The sequence below is a fragment of the Pinus tabuliformis genome, chromosome 5_2 (assembly GCF_031772625.1).
Source record: "Pinus tabuliformis cultivar Carrire ecotype Pingquan chromosome 5_2, CPIR1, whole genome shotgun sequence".
NCBI lineage: Eukaryota > Viridiplantae > Streptophyta > Pinopsida > Pinales > Pinaceae > Pinus > Pinus tabuliformis.
In genome coordinates, this window is record NC_142306.1 from 235,978,357 (window position 1) to 236,001,024 (window position 22,668).

The 22,668-nt window shown below is 35.5% G+C and overlaps 1 pseudogene; it reads right to left on the reverse strand.

Moving 5' to 3' along the window:
• Window positions 1–744: 744 nt before the first annotated feature.
• LOC149158402 (UDP-glycosyltransferase 72B1 pseudogene) lies at window positions 745–2,307 on the reverse strand (annotated as a pseudogene).
• Between the last annotated feature and the right edge of the window lie 20,361 nt (window positions 2,308–22,668).

Sequence of the window (22,668 nt, forward strand, 5' to 3'; positions counted from 1 at the left end):
ATATAGTTTAAAATATTATTGAATGATGTAATTTACAATGTTTATATATTTCTAATGATTTTTAAAAATATTATAATTAAAAATTATTTTAAAATATCAATATCAAAATCATAATCATTTAATATTGTATCACCAAACAAAAAAATCTTAAAATGTATAACAGTAAAAGTACACATAAAAACTCGGAATCTTGGCAGAATAGGTTATTGCATCTTAATCTTACATTCTGGAATTCCAAAATGTATGATTGTTGCACATAAAAGTTACAAATTCCTTATTGTAGACTGTAATTATATTAATGACCGTAAATACAAAATGATAGTGATTGGCATGCATATTCAAAAGTTAAAACTTCCTTAATTTTATATTATAATTATATTACACTAAATACTCATGGTTACATAATCGTGATGTCATGTAAATTGAAGAGCGCCAAGGGAAAGAGAAATTGATTACTTTATTCGAAATCCTTTTTATATTCAGAAAATCCTCATTTTGTAGAGTATTTACCATCTTGAATGGTCGAAATGAAATGAGGGGGTACGTTGGTTAGTATTTATCCATCTTGAAGGGTCGAAATGAGGGTACGTTGCTAAACCAGAATTTACATACATGAATCTTAAAAATCAAAACACAAATTAAAATAATCATAAAAATACGAGAAAACATCATAGCACAGCCCATTTGCCATGGGTTCACTAGTCTGTGGCCTTTATGTGGTGGCGACAATGTCCACAGGTCTCATATATTTTCCCTCACTCTATTACTTTTTCTTCTAATCTAAGTAAAATAAAACTATCATACTATGCGGGGCAAGGTGTTACATTGGCATTGATGAGAACTGTAGGCTTACAGAATTCCTGACTGGAGTTTGTTCATCCCTACTGGAAATCATGCGTTGGCTGCCGAGTTTGCTGCGTTCGTTCTCCAGTCAGACACTACAGCGGCCATGACTTTGTACGAACTGCCCCCTTCTTTCAACGCATTCATGGCCTTCTCCTTCCATTCTCTTGCTCTCGCCCTTACCCTCATCCCACTTTCTCCTTCCATCAACTCCCTAACTGCTCTCTCCACTTCTCCGCCCTTTACGAAATCATCGCTTTCCATCTTTGCTGCGATCGCCACCTCAAACTCTTCCATCAGTAGAAGGCTGTTCATTTTCTGTTCCGCAAAAAGAGGCCAACAGATAATCGGCACTCCATGTGAGATGCTCTCCAGGGCAGAATTCCAGCCACAGTGAGAAAGGAAACCGCCGGTGGATGGGTGAGAGAGAACAGGAATCTGAGGCGCCCATGAAGCAACAACAAGTCCTCGGTCTCGGGTTCGACTCTCGAATCCCTCGGGTAACAGTTGGGAAAGCTCTGTTTCCTCGATGGACAGAAAGCTGCTTGACGGACTGCGGAGCAGCCACAGAAAGCGATGTTGACTTGCTTCCAATCCCATGGCGAGTTCGGTCACCTGAGCCCTCGACAGAGCGGCCCCGCTTCCGAAAAAAACGAAGAGAACCGAGGAAGGCGGCTGATTGTCTAACCACTTGAGGCAATCCGCCCGTCCGTTTTCCACAAGTTCATCGTTGAGTTGAAGCGGCGATGATGAGATGAGGGGCCCAACTGGATAAATGTGGGGCATTCGACGAATCTCCTCCGTGGGATTAGATATCTTTCCTTCCACAAGAGCTTTGATCGCTTCATGCTCTAGTTCCTCGAACGTGTTTACCAAAATGCCCGTTACTTCCCACAGACGTGAGCAATGGTTGAGGATATCACTGCCAGGGATCGGCGGAATGCCCGGTAACACTATTGGAAAATCTACATCCTTAAACGAAATTGGGATCTCCGAGACAAGCTTGGGAAGAGATAACGTGACTGAAAGCATAGAAGCAGGGGAAGTGAAGAATAGGTATGTGGGTATACAGAGCTCGGCGGCCACACCGAACATAGTGGAGCAGAAAACATCAGTGATGAAAGCAGAGACGGGAGAGGCAGAGTGGACGAGGGATGTTAGGGCATTTTTCACTGATCCTTTCGATTTTTCCATAAGTTTAAATATGTATGTTTCTATTTTCAGATGTTCTGCGCCCTCTATCTCCTCCTCAGGCAGCTGGATGGTGTTGATGTCGAGACCCGAGGACGCCATGGATTCCGAATAAGCAGCCATGAAAGCAGGCGAAAATACCCATTTGCTGGTGATGAAGGTGATGGAGAGTCCATGGCTGCTGGCGAGGCGTTTGGCGAGTTCAGCGAAAGGAATGAGATGGCCCATTCCCCCGGAGGGAAAGATAGCAACGTGGGGCTTACGGCTTTCCATGGGTGTTCAGGGTGACTGAGTACAAGTAACAGGGAAGAGCATGATGGGTATCTCGCTTCGCTCCGGACATATCATTTTATTCTGTCGCCCCACGCCTTCATTCCATTCTCCAGTGAAGATGAAGTTAATGGCGGCATTGTGCAAACGTCATCGCTTCCGTAAGCAAGCTTGCAAACGTGGGATGACATCTTTCTTTTAAAATTCGTTTTTCATTTCATTTTTTAAAGGTAAATTGAAACCGCGGGATTCCAAACTGGTTTACATGTAAAGTAATATCACCTTTTATCATTAAAATTATTTCTGGTTCATCGACGAGAGTGTTACCAGTGCATTGAAGGGTAACTTGACACTGATTTGTCGAGTTATTACGTAAATATAATTAAAGGGTAAGAGACACTGCCCTTTGTCCAGTTATTACGTAAATATAAATTAAACCTATTACCAGTGCATTGAAGGGTAACTTTGAAGCAATCTATCTGGTTATAAGAGACACTGCCATTGTAGGAGTCTAATCTTTGTTGCATATTAGCAATTAGCATATGGCTGTCGCTGTAGAATGTAGTGAATTTGTAATTCCCTGTACAGCCAAATACTAGATACAATATCAGAACTATGATGACGTTATGTTCCTCATATATATGTTTTAATCATAATATAAAACAAACAGTTTTTTTTGCTGGAAAGAAAAATGTGGCTGAAAATGTTTCTATACCGAATTTCGTTGATGTTTCATTTCCAAATGTGCTATTATTTATGACCGTCCATGATTATCTGAATCTAGAAAATAATACGGCTATTCCAAAGTCCAGGGAAACTCTTATAGGGAAACTCTTATATGATTGATACAATTTTCCCATCTTGACTATTTCATTTTTTTTACCTTTTTTTTTTACTAGGGTAGAAAAAGATATTGCTATCAGTTGTTTCTACTGATTTTTTAGATTTTAGAGTCTTGAAATTGGTAGAAAATTTTAAGGTAAAATATTGATTTGTGTTATTTAAATTAGTTTTTTGATTGCATATGAATTCAGCACTCTAAAAGACCCTTAAAACCCTGAAAATTACCCATCCAACTTAAAATTTTAATAAATTTTTACACAATAAAAAATTAAATTAAAAAAATAACACAAAACACTTAAAAAAAATTAAGACAAAAAAACTCGTATGGCTATTACTATCTACAAAGTCAAAGGGAAAGCAGAATCGAAGATATTTATTAACTTCAATATTAAACTCTTTATCCATAAAAAAGAATACGGACGACGAGTCTTTAAATATTTTATGGGTGTAGAAAACGATATTGCTATCGCTATCGACAAGAACGCCGAATCGAAGATATTTATTAATTCCAATATTAAACTTTTTATCCATAAAAAAATACCGACGAAAGAGTATTTATGTAATTTATGTTGATTTGATTATTTTTAATTATTCTGATTTAATTATTTGTATGGCTTAGATTTTATTATACTCAAAGGTGCTGTACGTGTGTTTGTCATACCTCAAAAAAACCGACGAGTCTTTAAATATAAAAGATTATATGACATTATTGAAACCGACGAGTCTTTAAATATAAAAGATTATATGACATTATTGAAAGATATTATTATGTAATTTAGGTTGATTTGATCATTTTTAATTATTCTGATTTAATTATTTGTATGGCTTAGATTTTATTATACTCAAAGTAGTGTAGGTGTGTCATGGATTATGTCATATTTAAAAAAAATGTCAAGAATAATGTCCAAATAAATAAGAACAAATTATAAACCTATAAAACATAAATTATATTTATAAATTTTAATATTGTGAATATTTTTATTTTAAAATCATTATGAAATAGAATATAAAATATAATATACATATAAAATAGAAATTATATTTATAACTTTTAATAGTGTAAATTTTTTATTTTAAAATTATAATGAAATAGAATATAAATAATAGAAAAATGGTAAAATATTTCATTTTCTAACCATTCAATTTCTAGATAATTTGAGAAAATGTATTAAAGAATTTAGATAAGTTAAAATAGTAATAGAATAATAGGTATAACAACAATAAAACAATTTTTACATTGAGAGTGGTACTTATAGGGTGGATACCTCACTTATCATGGATAAACTTACCATTAAGGATAAAGAAGCCAAACAAAAGATAATAAGAGAGTGTTGGAAATGAGAATAAATAGATAGAGATAAAGAGTCATTGGAGGAGAATTGAATTAAAGTTAATAAAATAATAAATAAATTAAATATAACCAGATGGATTAACAAGTTGAAGAAAATGGGAATGAGTTAAAATAAAAGAGATGAAAATGACCTAAGGAAGAAAAAAAAAATAAGGAGCAAAAAAAGGGACAACGAAGCTAAGAAAGGTAATGAGAGAGAGTGGGAATGAGAAAATTAAGATATAGAGCCATTGAGAGAGAATTTAAGACAAGGTAACAAGTGAATTACTAAATTAAAGATAAATATAGGTGTTGCCTATGGAGGCCACAATTTCATTGAGATGATGAATTTATCTCCAAATTCGACATTTTTATTTTTCAAGAAATCTAATTGTGGTAGTGTTTAAATCACCTTTTTGATAGCAGAAATGGATTTAGCACCATCAAGAACCGTTGGGGCACCCAAAATCCTAAATCTTCACAGCTGTAACCTGGATTTTCAAAAATTTCTGTAAGATTTTCTCAGAATCATGCTAGAATTTCTATATTTTCTCGGTGAAGTTGTGGTATGTTTAGACTATGCAACAAAAATTTAAATTAAATTAAAAGAGATTAAAAGGACTTAAGGATGAAAGGAAAAAATGGATCCATAATTAAGGAACAAGTGAACAGAAAGAGGGGGTGGGGGAGAAGAGGACATTTTTTTAGGTGAATAAGGGAAAGAAAAAGAATAAGAGATGAAAGGGTGAAGGAGGAGGATCAGAAAAATGGGTTGAGTGGAAAGGAGGGAAGCCAAGCAAACTAAGGAAATTATTGACTAAGGAGGTGAATCATAGGGTTCCAAGAATGGTTGAGTTTGTATCCATCTTCACCGTTGAAATTATTTGGGTGTTTTTTAATATCAACACCTTCTCGGATAATTCAAGTGGTATAGAAGGGTTTTAAAGTAAATATTTTAGTATCCCTAAAGCAAATGAGGTGGTTATATTTATGTGAATGTTTCATGATGGTTGATTTGGTAATGTGGTTTTGATTGGTGCGAAGAACATTTTCTTTGACGCAGGTTTGGAGGGATCTACTTGTTTGGACAACATAGGATTTTCCACAAGAGCAGGGGATTTGATAAACACATGAGCCAATCATTGGATCTAATCTATATTTAATAGGTTTCAAGAGGTGATTGAGGGTTATATAGGGTTGAAATAAAGTTTGATTATTCTTTTTAGAAATAGTGCCATGTATGTAGGGAAAAGAGATGCAAGATATGGGCGAGGGAGGGGGGGGGGGGGGGGGGGGGGGGGTGGGTAGGCGGGGGGAGGTTGAGGATTTGGATTGAGAATTATGGTTTAGCTTGAAGGATTTAGGAATTTGTGAGGAAGAGTAAACACTAGTTATGAAGGCTTTAGATAAGTGAGCATTTTCCTAAACAACGAATTGATGAGAAAAGATTCGAAGGGCTCTAGTGATTAGGGTTTTTAGAGCAACACCTTTTTGTGCAAGATGATGGGGGGAATGGGTATGAAGGTGTCTATCGATATGGGTACTTTTCCAATAAAATTGGTGTGTAAGGGTACCATTAGGTTGATGGGAGACACAGACATCAAGGAAGGGAACACAATTTTCATTATGGATTTCCGTGGTAAATTGGATGCAGGGAGAAATGTCATTGACATGGTTTAGGAAGGATGTAAGGGCGAGAAGACTATGAGGCCAAATGAAAAAAGTGTCATCAACATAACAATACCGACACTTCGGTTTAAAGGGAGAAATTTCAAGAGCTATGGATGTGATTATTATGACTATGATTATTAAGATTATTAACACTACTATGAGTATTGAAATGATAATTATGATAATTAGTATTGTTGTTATCAGTTGTGGTATTATTATTAATGTTAATATGGTAGTTACTATTATTATTACTATGATAATCATGATCAATATTATTGCTATTGATCATAAGGTGATTATTATTATTATTATTATTATTATTATTATTAAGAAGGTTATTAATATTATCATGATTTTTATGGTCAATGTATGAAAAATTGGACGTATTATTGGGAGTAATATTGAAGGAAACTAATGGTGGGGTAACATGATTAGAGAAATAGCTCAAGAGGTGGTTAGAATAATTTTCAATATGGTCATTATTATTATATTTTATAAAACAATAAGGGGGATAATAAAAATAAATATTATCATTAAGTAAATGGTTGGGAGGGGATGAATTAAATGGAGAAATATAGTTTATTCTAGGGAAGATGGCTAAGAAATTGTGTGGAGCATGTTCTGAGTAGGTTGTGCAGGTTGGAGAAAAGAGAGGGGGAGTTGTAATGCTAAAACGATCATATGTTGAGGAGCTAGAGAGGCGAGGGTAGGAGGGTGGATCAAACACACAGTGATCTGGGGCATGGAATGAAGCAGGAATCTTAGAGGATGTTGCACTTGTGATGGAGCAATTGGGATAAAAAGCCATAAAATTAGAGGAGGAGCCAATGGGATAAGAAACCATGGTGCTTGAGGAACCACTGAGTTGGATAGTCGTGGTGTTGAGGGTTGAGGAAGGATCTAAGGCATTGGAATGTGGGGTTGTAAATGCAAAAACATCATTGAGTGCATTGAAATGGAAATCCAATAGAGATGTAAATGAATGGGAGGTAGGGTACGAAGGAGGGGAGGAGTATGGTGAAGGACCTCACGCTGGCTAGGCGAAACGAAACAGATCTGATCAAGAGTAGTGGGGAATCACACAGAAGAACAGGGCTTGGAGTAAGTAGAGGAATGAGGAGGAGATATAATGAAATAAATGATATGTTTAGATGGAAGATTGACATGAAGTAGGGGGGAGTTAGGAAAAATATGGTGGCTAGGAGGATCAATGGTTCGAAACTTGGAGGGAAGCTGATTAACTTTTTTTAATTTGTTTATCATAGGTGGAAGCAAAATTTTTGGAGGTTGAATAAAATGACATGTTTTCAATGCTATCTCTTAGATAAGAGTAGAAAATAGAGCTAATAATTAAATGGAGATGAAAATATTTGAGAGAGAGATGAATAAGAGATGACTTAATGAAGTGAATTTCAACTCGAAGAATAACTTGGCTAGCACTTATGGATATGCATGTAAGATTATGCATTTTGGGATGGGATTGGAGAAATTGAGTGAAATTGGGAAAGATGGAGGCGTCGACGTATGTTTTTGGAAAAAAATAGATCAAGAACTCTCTTTGCTATTTTGTTATGAAGCTTCTCAAAGATCCTTATTTCTCGAAGACAATCCTCTCCATGGAGGTTAAGAATATGTAAACGCAAGTTTCCATATTTTTTCATGTTGGATATTACTTTTGAATATAAACTATGTGTGAGCGAAACTTGTATTTGACATTTTGGGCAGACACTTCACTCATCATTAGGGAAAAAATAGCCAAACAAAAGATAATAAGAGAGTGTTGTGAATGAGAATAAATAGATAGGGATAAAGATTTGTCGGGGGAAATTTAAGCCAATTTAGAAAAATAATGAGTAAAGATAAGGAAAAGCATTAATTGTTGGAAGAAAATGGGAATAAATTAAAATAAAAGAGATGAAAACGACCTAAAGATGAAAAAAGGAGGAAAATGTTCAAAATTAAAGAGCAAGAGAAGGGGCAAAGATGCCAAAGGAAGATAAAAAGAGAGAGAGAATGAATGATAAAATATTGGGATAGAGAGTCATTGAGAGAGAATTTAATACAAATTAGTAAATTACAGATAAAGATATAAATTAAATTAAAAGAGAGGGAAGAAATTGATAAAGAATTAAGGAACAAGTGAACAGAGAGGGCGAGGGGGGGGTGGGAATTAGGAGAGGAAAAAAATTGGAAGGAAAGAGAATAAAGGAAAGCGATAAAATAAGAGATGAATGGGTGAAGGAGAAGGATAAGAAAAAATGGGTTGGGGGAAGGAGGGAAATGAAACAAACTGAGGAAATTATTGACTAAGGTGGTGAATCGTAGGTTTCCAAGAATGGATGAGTTTGTATCCATCTTCACAGTTGAAATTATTTCAATTTTTTTCAATTTCAACAACTTCTTAGAGGATTCAAGTGGTATAGAAGGGTTTGAAGCCAAGATTTTTGTAGACACCAAAGAAAATGAGGTGGTTATATTTATGTGAATATTCCTCAATGGTTGAGTTGGTAGTGCAACTACGATTATGATTGGTGTCAGAATTGTGTTCTTTGAAGCAAGTTTGGAGGGATGTACCTGTTTGACCAATATGATATTTTCCATAGGAGTATGGGATCTTATAAAGACCTGTGCGAGGCATCACATCAAATATATCTTTAATAGGTTTGAAGAAGTGCTTGAGGGTTTTATAAGGTTTAAATCATGTTTGGATATTCATTTTAGAAAGAATTTTTGAGATACAATCAATGGTACCATGTATATATGGCAAAGAGATGTGAGCTATGGGTGGTGCTTAGGGGGGAATTGAGGATTTGGTGTAACAACCCTCGTAAAAATTCATGTAAAATAAAATATAAGACCAAGTTCACGTGACACATATTCCAAGTTTAATGGTGGGAAAAACATCCTAGTGGGTGTTCATTTCGATTATTATGGCTAAAGGACAATGACAAAGGATTTGGAAAAGAAAAATGGAATCTTTGTTAATTTATTTATCAAAATACAAGAAATTAGGAGAAAAGGAAGGTGAAAGGTCACAAGATGCATGTGAGGAAGAAAATGAAGGAAACTAGAAGAAATTGAAGAAAATAGAGGCCTCATTGATAAAAATCTTATGAGGACCAATTCATAGACTTTTTCCAGTTCAGTTTTCGAGCTCTCTCTCTATTCTCTCTCTCTTTCTCATACTCTTGGACACTTAGAGTTTTCTTGGAGCACTTCAACATTAGATTAAGGAAAGAAAAGAAGGAAAAGAGAAGAAAATATCAAGCGAGGAAGAGCAGGATCAAGCATCTACAACATGATTATTTGTAGGTATTGAGTTGCATGTATGATTTCCTTGCTAGTTCTGGCATGCATGGGTATGCATGTGTGTTCTTGGTTCTCTTGTTGTCATGGGCATGGGTTTTTCCAAGTGTGACATTGCTTTTTATCCTTGTCTTTACATTTTGGGATAGCCATGGTGTGATAGGGTTCTCATGTTTTGCATGAGTTGGATTGCAGGATGGATTTGAAATTGAGTGAGGTGGTATCTAAAAGAATAAAAACATGGCCTAGTGATCCTTGAATCATACTGTGGATTGCAGTAAAGCCTTGGCCTAGTAACCCCCGAACCAGATTGTGGGTTGCGATAAAGCCAATTTTTTTGTTACCTGTGTTGGCCTAGAAATCCTTGACCGATGAATGTCGGGATATATGGTCAATCCTAGAGGTGGGTGCCCTTGATCATGCCTAAGGATCCTTTGCCAGTGAATGGTAGGATATATGGTAAATCCTAGATGTGGAGTCTCGATTAGGCCTAGGGATCCTAGACCGTTGTATGGCGGGATGTATGGTAAAGCCTAGAGACTAGGAGACAATAAAATTCCTCATGGTGTAGGTGGAGAAATCTAGTGGCATCCATGCTAGTTTATGACATAGTGATTTGGTGGGGATTGCGTAAAATTTGGTTCCATTAGTGAGGGTGAGGTGGTGTAGCCTCGGGATGCCCTGGTCGATTTTTTGTATGAAGTCCCACATTCGTGCTTGAAATATGGCACAAGGGTGATTAGATGAAAGAAATATTTTGTTCAACCAATCTATGGTCGGATGGTTCATGGAAGTCCCATACCTGGTTGGCTTATGCATTCATTAATAAGAGTTCCTTCTCCTTGGTATTTCATGTGTAAATGTACGGGTTTATATGTGGATTTTATGGTTGTTGTATCCTTGTTATTTATGTTGTTTATATGCTGATTATGAGTATGTTATATGACAATGATGAAGTATGGATCTCATCATGTTTTGATTGGTAAATGATCTAAAAATGAACATATGACCTAATGAATGATAATGCAGCTATTGTGATAAGGAATTAATGTTTCTTAGTGATTCTCAGATAAGTATGAGACCCTATTCTCAGATTTGTTGTTATGACCTGTAGAATTCATATTTGTGACATGTTTGATGAAATGCTTGTCATGGTTAGTAGGGGTTCAGTCAAGTACTTGATCAAATGTTTGCATTGGTACCTTGTTTTTGTGTTATTTATCCTTCCTTAAGGTTTCATGGAGTTCAAGGCAGTGGCCTGAATCCCGACCCTTAAAAGTGGCACAAAATTCAGGGTCATTGGCTAAGAACTAGCTGAAAAAGTCACCATTCGCTGGTATGCCCTTGCTATGGGAGTGACTAGAGTGTGCCATTCACATGCATTCCCATGTCATGGGAGAGAATAAGGCTCTAGGTCAGTAAAATGTCAAGTTACCTCAGGGGTTCGTCACCTGGAAGGGTTGGTTGCATCCTGAAGGTTTTGTAACATGTGTAGAAGGTCAGATTGGTTGTGTTTTATCTGTTCCACTTCCTTAACTATACATGGGGAGTTGAATCAGATTATAGTAGACTCTCGTCACATGTTTACCCCAACAAACTGGTTAACTTAGGTAAATATGGGATGAGGGTGTTACATAGTGGTCTCAGAGCGGATTTCATTCTCTTTGGGGAATGCCTAGTTTTTGTTCTCTTTGGGTTTTATCTGGGACCACAAAGTAGTATTAGAGCATGGTTCAACAGTTGGACTGGATGGGCAAAATATGTTTGTCATTCTTGCATGTAAGTTGTATATGTGCTTGTTAGGAATGCATGGTAGTGGTAATGTTTACAGTTGTGTTGCCATGTAAAAGTTGATGATGTTGTTGTTGGGATGCGTTTGTCATGAATGCATGTCAGTTGTATATGCATTTTTTATGCATGTCAATGTCTATATGTTGTTATGCATTCATTATCATGGTTATGCTTATGCATGTATAGTAAGTCAAGCATGCATCGTGAGGTCATTGTATGCAATTAGGTCATCATGATGTTATTGGTATGTTAGGATGCTAATGTGTTGGTTGAGATAGAGCAGGAGATGCAGATCATCAAAGCGAGGTTGCAACACTAGACTTTGGGGTAAGAGCAGATTGTTATATAGGTTTGTATATTTGGCATGCAGATATGTGGTTAATGGTTGTTATAAGAATTAGGGTTACTTATATGCTTGTCATTCTATCATTATGGTTACATGTATGATAAATTAGCTAGTTGATTAGTGTAGTCGTATGCATGTGCCAAATAGTCATGAATGATAGTAACAAGTTTTTATATGCATTGTGGTCATATGCCTGATGATTATGGTCATTTCAACTAAGGTCTTGATGTTATCATGTTTTACACTAATTTGAATTGATCTATCTAGATGATAATGGTTATGACATTCAAGTATGAGTTAATATATTGTGAAATTATGATGTACTAATCTAGAATGATAGTTCATACATGATTGTTATGCATGAATGACAATTGTTTACGAGCTTATGAGGTGAACCTTTTAGCTAGCTATTGTTATGGATATCATGACCTTATTTTTGTTGAGTTGATGTGTTGTGAATTTATATCATGCTAAACTAGATTAATTGTGAAAACAAGTTAGCCTCCCCTGAGATACATTAAGGTATGAGTTTGATTATGTCGTCTATTTGATGGTTGAGTGTTTGATTTGTCATTTAGTTGATTTATTTAACATGGTATGTTTGCAAGTTGTTTGAATGTTTTATTAATTGCATGATATGAGTGTGTCTAAAATATTGCGCAGATGAATGGTCTTGTTTTAAGATGGTTGTACTAGCACATTATGTGCTGAGACAACTCATATGTACTTGAGTGTAAGTGTGTGCTAGTTGTAGTATTATGATTTTGACTATTAATTGATTATGACATGTTTGTTAGTCTTGGAAAATATTGATTTCAGTTAATAGACATGATGTTTTGATCTTTGGAACATGTGGCTAGCATGTGTAAATAGTTTCAGGTAAATATGCTTGGTATTAGCATGAAAGGGTAACAATTGAATTGTTTATATAACTAATAGTGGGGTGATCTGACAATACATAATATGACTTGATTGCAGAAAGGTAAAAGGGTAAAAGAAGGGAATTGGGTCAGGATTCATTTGGATATGTTTAGAAACCACAATTCCAAATGAATGAATGCTTTGAATACAATAAGTCTTCTTAACCTATATTTTATCTGACATTATGTGGATATATGTTATATTCATAAACATGGATTTGACAAATATATTAACTAGTTTCTAGTTATAGTTGGATTCGTCAAGAGAACTGGAATCCCTTGAGGAGTGATATGTGTAGGTGTACAATGTGGCAACATGCTTGGCACAACAAGGTAAGATAGTTGGTATATTGTTATGTTTACCTATGCATTGACAATTATGTTTTTATGGCAATATGATGTACAGGATTGCATGGAAAAAGAGATTTCCATGAAATATTGAAGAAGGATCTGTTTGAATTTCCGTTGGAGGTATTGGAACCCATGGGGTTGAGTCATGGTGTTTGTTGGGAGTTTTGTGCCTTCGGTATTTTGTGATTTGTTTGAGATTGATTTATTGGTTTTTATTATGTTTAGTGCAAGGCATTGCCACTTTGTTTGTGGTGTCATGTTGCTATTGGTGTTTCATGGTTTTATTCTTGTTTTTTTCCTTGTTCTTGCCTTTATGTTTTGACGGTCTTGGGAATTGGTTGGGAAGGAGGGAGTTAATGGAGCTTAGGGAGAGTTGTGTGATACTCGACAGGTAAGGTAAGGCCCATATGAAGCTCAGTGCATGGGTAAGGGAAATTGAAGGTAATTATATGACATTTAATTGCACTCGTTAGGTCCATTGTGGTAAATGGATGGTGGCAGTACAAACACGAGAAAGGTAATCAGAAAGGTAAAGTAAATGGATTTTAGGTGTCAGATGCCTTAGCTATGTTGGGAATCGTTGTTCTCAATGTTGTGCATGCTGTGGATGGATAAAGGGAGTTCTATTAACCTTAACCTTATGCTATTTGGTAATCATGTTGTGATTATGATTATGATGATGTCTATATAAGTATACATGTATGTATGCATGTCATTGTCTAACAGGGTCGTCATAAATCATGATTGTTTAAAGCTAATATTTATATGTATATATATATTTATGTATGTTGTTCCTTGATGAGACCATGATTGTTTTATGCTAATGTTTATATATATGTATGTATCTAGTATCTATGTCAGTGTTTGACAGGGTTGTCAGGGATCATTCTATGGAGGAATGATTTCTTATGCAAGTGAAGGGCATGAAAGAGGTTCCTAGTCTTATGGGGAATCAAGTAGCAAGAGTAGCTTTGACAAATTTATGAGGTCATTATCATGTGGATATGAGTTTATATTAAGTTTTTATACTATGCCTATGTTTACATTATGGACTGGTAACGCTGAGAGATACATCAACGAAATGAAAACAGTGTGATCTGCGACATGCTAGGATAAGCATGTATGACAGAGAAACACTGGAAGAAAAGTTTCTTGGTAGATATAGTGTGTTTTTGGATGTGAAGTGCTATTGTTGTGTACTAAGTCACTAGGTTTGTGTTCTTTTTTGAGTTCGACGACCTTGAAATTTGAATAAAGTTCGGCACCTAAAATTTTACCGATAAAGTCCGACATAAAATTAGACATATAGAAATTTGGAAAAAAATGTATATATATATATATATATATATATATATATATATATATATATATATATATATATATATATATATATGTATGTATGTATATATATATATATATATATATATATATATATATATATATATATATATATATATATATATATATATGTATATATATATATATATATATATATATATATATATATATATATATATATAAATATATATATATATATATATATATATATATATATATATATATATATATATATATATATATATATATATATAACCAATTTAAAGTAAAATTCAAATTCCATAATGCATCTTGCAAACACATAAGATTATTTCTCAAACATTTAAATGATTTCCACATAATTTTATAAACCATGAAAGCGAGTTCCAATAAAGAACCAAATTCCATACATGTAACATACTAAACAAGGTGATAAATTCATAATAGAAATTCACACCCATATCAAATTCAAAAAAACCATGGGCCATATTAAATTTTATATATTGAAAAATAATCTGATAAGTATTCAAAATATATAAACTTGAAAGTTTAAAGTAGCTTGGAAGTTTTAGAAATTTTTTCATGCAAAAAGTAAACTAGAAATCAAAAATAGGAACACAAGTTTTATTCTTGATGTTCCTGTGGCCAACTTGTTATATCAAAAGGTTCTATATCATCAAGAGTAGTAGGAGCTCTGAATCCGCTAGATGCTTCAGCATCATATTCATCACTCAATTCCCTGTCAATGTCACTATCAATGTACAAATCAACTTCATCCATTGATGCATTTGGAACATGGTTGATCCACGGAGTAGAGGAATTGGATGACTCTTTAGCCACATTTTTCAAAGCCAACTACAAGTTACTACAAACATAAACAAGATATTATAATCTTCCAGATAACAATATATTTCTTTTCTTGGAATGAGTGTGGTCAAAGGAACTCCAATTCCTTTCACATGTTGATGGACTTGATCCTTGGCTTAAGATACGAATTGCAAAATTTTGCAATTCTGGTGCCACTGAACCATATAAATCCCACCATAATGCTGGATCACTTCTGCTCCTATCATACTTTGTTGATTGTGTTCCAAATAACCCTTATTCCAACTTGTATGCCCTCAACTGACTTCTGATCAAACCTACAATTTTTGGATCTGGATTTAGCTTCTCAATAGCTTGGATAAGTCCATTCATGACTTCTTCATCCCTATGTCTTGGTAACCCAAAAAATCTAGGATCCAAATAGCATGCTGCTGCATGTAATGGACTATGCATCATCTTCCATCTTTGATCAATTAAATGCCATATCTCCTGATAATCAGCTTCCACATTATTAAAAGCACTTGCAATGGTCTTTTTGCAATGATCATTGCTTTCATAAACAAAACCCATACAAGGTTTGTCACCATCAACCATGCGGAGCACATTAACCATTGGGCCACATATTTTTGAAACCTTGTTTTCATTTTCCCAAAAGCTCTTAATGAGCATTATTTTTTCAACATTTTTCCCCTTAGTTTCTTTTGAAAGGATAGATCTCTCCCACTCAGTATTGCAAAAAACAACTCTTAGGCTCGCTTTTTCCTCAACAACTATTTTCATAGTAATATAAAAAGTGGCAAACCTTTTACCACCAGGACTTAACAACTCTTTGGATGCATTCTTCCTATATATGCTTAAAGTGAGATGATGGTTGATGATGAATTTTGCAATTTTTTTGGCTCTTCGGATTGTCTCATTAACCCAAGGAAATTTGGCTAAGTCATGCAACATTAATTCCAAGTAGTGAGCTACACAAGGGGTCCAATAAATGTGATTATACTTTTCCATAATTAGCTTCCCTGCACCAACACAATTTTATGCATTATCTATAATAACATGGACCACATTTTCCTCCTCAACCTCTTCAATCGCTTCATCCAAAATTCCAAAAATAGATTTTGATGTCTTTACTCGATCCATTGCATTTACTGCCTTCAAGAAAATTACCCCTTGAAGACTATAAACAAGCACATTGATTAATGGGTGATGACACAAATTTGACCAACCATCACTCAAAATTTTGCATCATGTAAGCTTTCAAGACTCTTTAATCTGAACCAAATTTTCTGTCACTCTATCTTTTGTTTTCTTTAGCAAAGTTGTCCTTAAAGCTTCAGATGTGGGAGGAACATAGCCCTTCCCAAAATCAATGGCCTTTTTAGTTACATTTTTAAAATATGGACTCCTCATCACATTAAAGGAATTTCACATGCATAAAATAATTCTACAACTGCATCATCAACTTCTTGTTTCTCAACAGGTTTCCATAATTGATTTAATATTTTAGCTCCACCTGTTTTTACTTGAGTAGAACTTGGTCCACCAATGGCTGAGATTGAATTAATGGTGTTGGAGGAAGACATGGCAATTTCCCTCTCAATTCCCTGCCTCTTATTTTCCCTTTCCTCCTTTTCCATCTTTGAAGTGAAATAGTCTTTCTCCAGTGTGGTTTTTTTTTCATCAGAGATCTTAGTGCAACCTTCAACACCACCTCCACGTCCATTGCTAATACTGAGAAGGTGATCCATTGCTCTAGTTAAAGAGCTAGTGAATTGATGTCCACACAGCTGACACAAAAGATTTTCCCCCTCTTTTTTGACAAAATTCCATGCTACAATAGTTGATTTTGGGGGTGCCATTGAAATTTGAAGGTTCTGAACTTCTGATTATTGAAGACTAAGGTGAAGGCTTGAAGCCTGAAATATGTGCAATTTTTTTTTTAATTTACATTTTAATTAGTTTTATATTTTTTTACAGAATTAAATTATGAAAGTTTGCAACTATAATTTATAAAATAAATTTAAAGTGTCTGGATCTCTCAGGCTGAAGCCTAAGAGTCCAGACACTATATTAAAAAAACTTGTAAATTGTAATTTGTGACTTACTAATAAATTGTATTTAACTCATAGAAACTAGTAAATTGTATTGAAGTGATAAAAAAAATGTGTATTTTAATTTTTGACTTACCTCGAGGCTAGAGTCTGGATAGTGCAGCTTGTTGAAGGCTGCTTGAAGGCTTGCTAAGGCTGCTTGAAGGTGGCTCACTGCTCTGTCAAAACTGCAACCCTCAACAGAACTCTGAACTATCTCCAAGTATGAGTCGCTGCCTTCTGAGGTTGGAACTTGGCCACAGAGATTAATCCTTCAAAACCCTTACGCTGCCTCACGAATGCCATTTCTAGTTCCTGTCCAATAAAGTCTCAATGTGTGTATGCATGCACGGTGTAGGAGAAGGCAGGGGCTAGAGCTGTTTATAAAAAAAAAAAAAACAACCACTGATAAATTCTATGCGTGCAGTGTCGAGCTATAGTATGCACTGTGTATGCATGTAGTGTGGTCGCTGGCCGAGCTGAGTATGTCGGCGTGCTGCACTGGTCAGCTGTAGGCTGTGTATGCTAGCGTCGAGACTCAAAAACCTGTTGAAAACCCTTTGAAAACTCACGGAGAGTTGTGTCTATTGTGGACTAGTCACAGTCATGTTTTCACTTTTATGGTCACGATTTTTTTTATAAAACAAAATAGAACCCGGGGGCCACAAGTTGGAACAAAACCAAACCCATGGGCCTGCAAACAATGAAACTTTTTTTTTTTTTTTTTAAACACCGAAAAGGCCCGCATAAAATTCATTTTTTTTAAAATAGAGAAAAAAACAAACCTAAACAAATTTAATGGTGTTTTTTTATTAGAGTTCGGAATTTTGTTCGTGTTTGGAATTTTATTCGAGTTGGGCATTTTGTTCGGCGAACTTGAATGAATAAATTTGAATTCGGTTGAAGTTCGGTGAATTTTGAATTTATTCGTTCAAATTCGGCAAACCTAGTGCCTAAGGTTGTGTCTATCTTATGCATATTGTATATTCAATGATTATACCTTTGGTGTTTTGTGTATGTTGTACATGTGATGCTATGTACATATGGTGTTGTTTACATGATTGTACATTTGATGATGTGTGCATATGGCGTTGTCTACATGTGGTGTTGTGTGTAGGTGATGTTGTGTATATGTCGTGCATGTGCGCTGTATACATGTGGTGTTGTGTAGATGTCGTGCATGTGGTGTTGTGTACATGTGGTATTGTGTACACATTGTATAGGTGGTGCAGTGTACATGTGGCATTGTGTATACGTTGTGATGGTGGTGTTGTGTACATGTGATGTTGTGCACACGTTTTGGAGGTGTTGTTGTGTACATGTTGTACATATGGTACCAGTGTACATGTGGAATCGTGTGCAAGTCGTACATTCTATGTTGCGGGCATGTGGTAGTATGTATGTGCGTTGTGTAGATGTGGTATCGTGACATGTGTATTCATTGTATTGTACTTTGTGTAGTAATTGTATTTTGTTGTGATGGATGCCAGGTGTAGGTACATGTATTATGTGGCGTTGTACATCAGGTATAAATGTATGTGTGGTGTTTTACATTGGGTGTAGGTGTATGTATTATGTGGTATCGTACATTCTGTGTAGGTGTATGTGTTATGTTGTGTGTAGGGTGTGAGTGTATGTATTGTGTGGTCTTGTACGTTGTGTGTGGATGTACGTGTTGTGATGTACACTGTGTTTACGTGTATATGATTGAAGAGAAGGAAAGGTACTAGGTGCTTGTTGGGTGTGGCAACCGATCTAGTGTGTGTACAGAAAGAACAAAGGCAGAAGTAAGGATAGATTAAAGGATAAGTAGTAGTATTTTATTTTAGTTTTATTATACATATGATTTGTCAGTTCGATTTATAATGCTTATATGTGATCTATGATTATGGTTTATGATGATTGTATGCGATTCATGATTTTGATCTATGATGGTTATGTTTTGACCTAACTGATGTGATGTGTTTATACATGATGATTTGATCAAACAACTAGTTTGACTTGTTATGTCAAGAAGTAAACATAATTTGCAAGTGTACCTTATTGACGGGCCACTAATGAAGTATGATTTAAATTTATTTCAATTCGTTTCGAATTTAATAGAAATTATGTGCTTGGTACAAGAAAGCATGGAAATGCCCAGTTTGGGTGGTTGAAACTAACTACAAGAATTAGCAGCAACAACAAAACGAATTGGAACAGGAAGTCGTATATTGATAAAGCACTTCAGGAGTAGAGTCATTGTGAGACACTGGTTCTCAATAGCCCTCGTAAAAATTCATGTAAAAAAAAATATAAGATCAAGGTCATGGGATACATATTGCAAGTTGAATGGTGGAAAAAAAATTCCTAATGGGCATTCATTTAGATTATTATGGCTAAAAGAAAATGACAAAGGCAATGACAAAAGAAATGACAAAAACTTTAGAAAGGAAAAATGGCATTTTTGGCAATTTATTTATGAAAATAAAAGAAATTAGGAAAAAATTAAAGTGAAAAGTCACACAATGCATATTACAAATGGAATGAGTATAAGAAATAGAGAGGAATATGATATGTATCTCGCTCCGCACATATCATTTTATTGTGTCAATGCATTCTCTTCTCAGTGGAGATGAAATGAAGGAAGACACTGCGCAAACGTCATCGCTTCCGTAAGCAAGCTTGAAAATGTGGGATGACATCTATCTTTTAAAATTCGTTTTACATTTTATTCTATAAAGATAACATGAAATTTTGGGAATTCTAAATTGGTTTACATATAAACTAATATCACTTGTTACCATTAAAATTAGGTTAGTTATTTCTATCATAATATTATGTCGTCTTTTGTCATTAATGTTTCTATTTTAAAGGAAAATTAATCATCATTGTCGAAGTAGTTAAAATTTTGGTAAAATCTTTCAATATGAATACCAATTTTGAAGCTTAAATTTAGTTATGATACAATGAGAAAGGACGAACTGGTTCAGAAGTTATGTTGATATAGTTTAGAAGATTCAGCTTTATTCAAGTTTCTGGAGGATCACTGGGGGATATCACATGTCTCGGAATCAATTTTTAAGTTGGTCATGGATACCAGTTTTCAAGATTCAGAATTACTTTGTCATTGCCAAACCATGCTCAGATTTCCGCTTTAAGTTAGATCCCTGGTGGTGTGTATGTGAGGTTTTTTGCTGCTGCATAGTATGTCCTGAAGAAGCTTCGTGAAGGTTTTGGTTCTGGGGAATTTTTTATTTGCTCGAGAGCCCTCGACTCATTATCGTTACCCTTCGATTCCTTCTGGGTTTTCCTGGCTGGATTCTCTCCACCGGAAGCCAGATTATGATCTAAGGTACATGTCTTAATTCCCAACACCTGTCCTACACTTCCTCAGGCAGAGTCAAGTAGTATAATATTTTGAACATTAAACTATCCTTAGGACAGGATCAGAACTTTTGAATTAAGCAAAGCCGTCATTTTTCAAAATTCTTCATGCCTGTCAAAGCCCAAATCATGATGTAGTCATCCTTCTTAAAATAGGTGGATAGATGGCATTCTAAAAATCTCCTCCCCTTTTGGAAAAAGCGCCACCTATTTCCCGAGGTTCCTCTGTCAGTACTGCAGTCAAATGAGTATATTATTAAACATTCCTTCTCCAGGTATTTTGTTCAGATGTAGTGTCCGACTCATATCATTCTTGGATTTTTATGGTACCCATAAGGTAAGAGTTAGGTGGCCTCTTTAGGAATGGATTTACCATCTGACACATATGCCATGGAGGCTATGATTAAAGCGGACATCTAGGCAAAATCTGTCCATGAAAATGCCAAGATGTCAAATAAATGGCAATCCACGTTGGAGGACATGCTGGTCTGTCCCTCGGACGCACAGGATGACTTGGATGGTTTTGACCGAGCAAAGGCAAGGCCTTCTCGAATAATCAGCTAAAATGAAAGAGAACAAATAGGAAAGGCTTGGCATGAAGGATTCTCTCAGAAAAACCAAAAACTATCAAGACTATTCCCCCACCCGCAACTATTAAAATAGATAGTGTTCACCTGACAGACTGCATAGAAAGCCTTTAGGGAAATGCTTTGGTTGGGCGGTGGCACTTTCCAGAAATGGACGACCCAAAGATGAGAAGCTGGCTTGAATTGCAATGGAAACCATTAATAGGATATGTTCCTACTGTTGCCAGACTACTAAAGGAATGGTATTGCTTTCATTTTCTTAATTCCAGTGATCTAGAAATCATTTTGAAGCATCATTGGGTGTATAAAAGAAGCTTTCTAGCATTTCACAAATGGTATATCAAATATAACCCACTAAAAAATACTCCATCAAAAAATTCGATCTGGGTCAAACTTCCCGGTCTGCCATTATAGTTATGGTCAAGAGAAACGTTAGCTGAGATTGGAAATGCCATAGAAGATGCGTTTATGTTGATCCATGGTGCTTAGGAGAGAAAGATAAATGAGTGGCATGGATTTTGATAGATAAAGCTTACAGAGCAGGATTTTCGGATCATATTGATATTCTCTGGAGGGAGTTAAAAATTAGGCAAAGGTTGGATTTTTGGGGGGTTCCCTTTAGGTGCTCAGCATGCCATCGCACTGGTCATCTAATAAATAATTGTACACAGCACCTCAAAAATAACCAAAATCTTCATGGATCCCAACAGTTCGTAGCAAAAGATTGTAGGGTAAAATCTCCATGCCTGGAACTGGAGAAGTTTCCTTTCTTAAAGAGTCAGTCTTCATCTGAGTTAGAGGACCAGCAAAAGAACTTTTCTGAAGATCTTCAGCGCTCTCCTTTGCTGCTTACAAGCCAAGTCCCTGTGGAACCCATATCCTCTTCAATGCCCCCACTGGAACCTGTCTCTGATTATGAAATCCCCAATCTGCATATATCCCCATCAATGCCCCCTATGGAGCCTGTCTCTGATCACGAGGTTCCTAATCCACCCCCGGTTCCTCATCCTTTTAAAAGAAGTAGTAATGAGATCCATGTTATTAAATCATCATCATTATCTCCAATTAGGAACAATTCTCCACCCGAGAAAGGAAAAGAAATTATGATAATAGCCACCCTTGTTAACTCACCAACATCCTCGTCCTCTAACTCAATAGGCAGTGACTTAGATTTCTTATTGAGGAAGAAATCACTGGAGCTAAAGGCTCTTACCATACATAAACCTGTAATTCAAAAGTCTCCCAAAATAAGTCCAAATTCTGCTAGTAACATTATGGTGAGGAGGAAGAACAATAGGGGCAGTAGGTACTTTAGGGGAAGAGGTGAAGTCGCAGGCAGAGGAGTCTGTAATTTATCCCTTATAGATGTTCCTATCATTGACATGTCTGAAGGAAGGCCTCTTAGAGCAAGCATGGTCGAGAGGCCTCCAAAATGAATTTTATCATATCAATGAACATAAGGGGTCTAGGGGAAAATCAAATTTTTTTGGCGTTAAAGAATTTTTTCCACTCAGCAAACCCCAAAATTATTCTAATCTAAGAAACCATGCACGCCCCTTCTGTAGCAATCTCATATTTCAGGAAGATGTTTCCTTCCTGGTACATATCTGCTTTGGAAGCT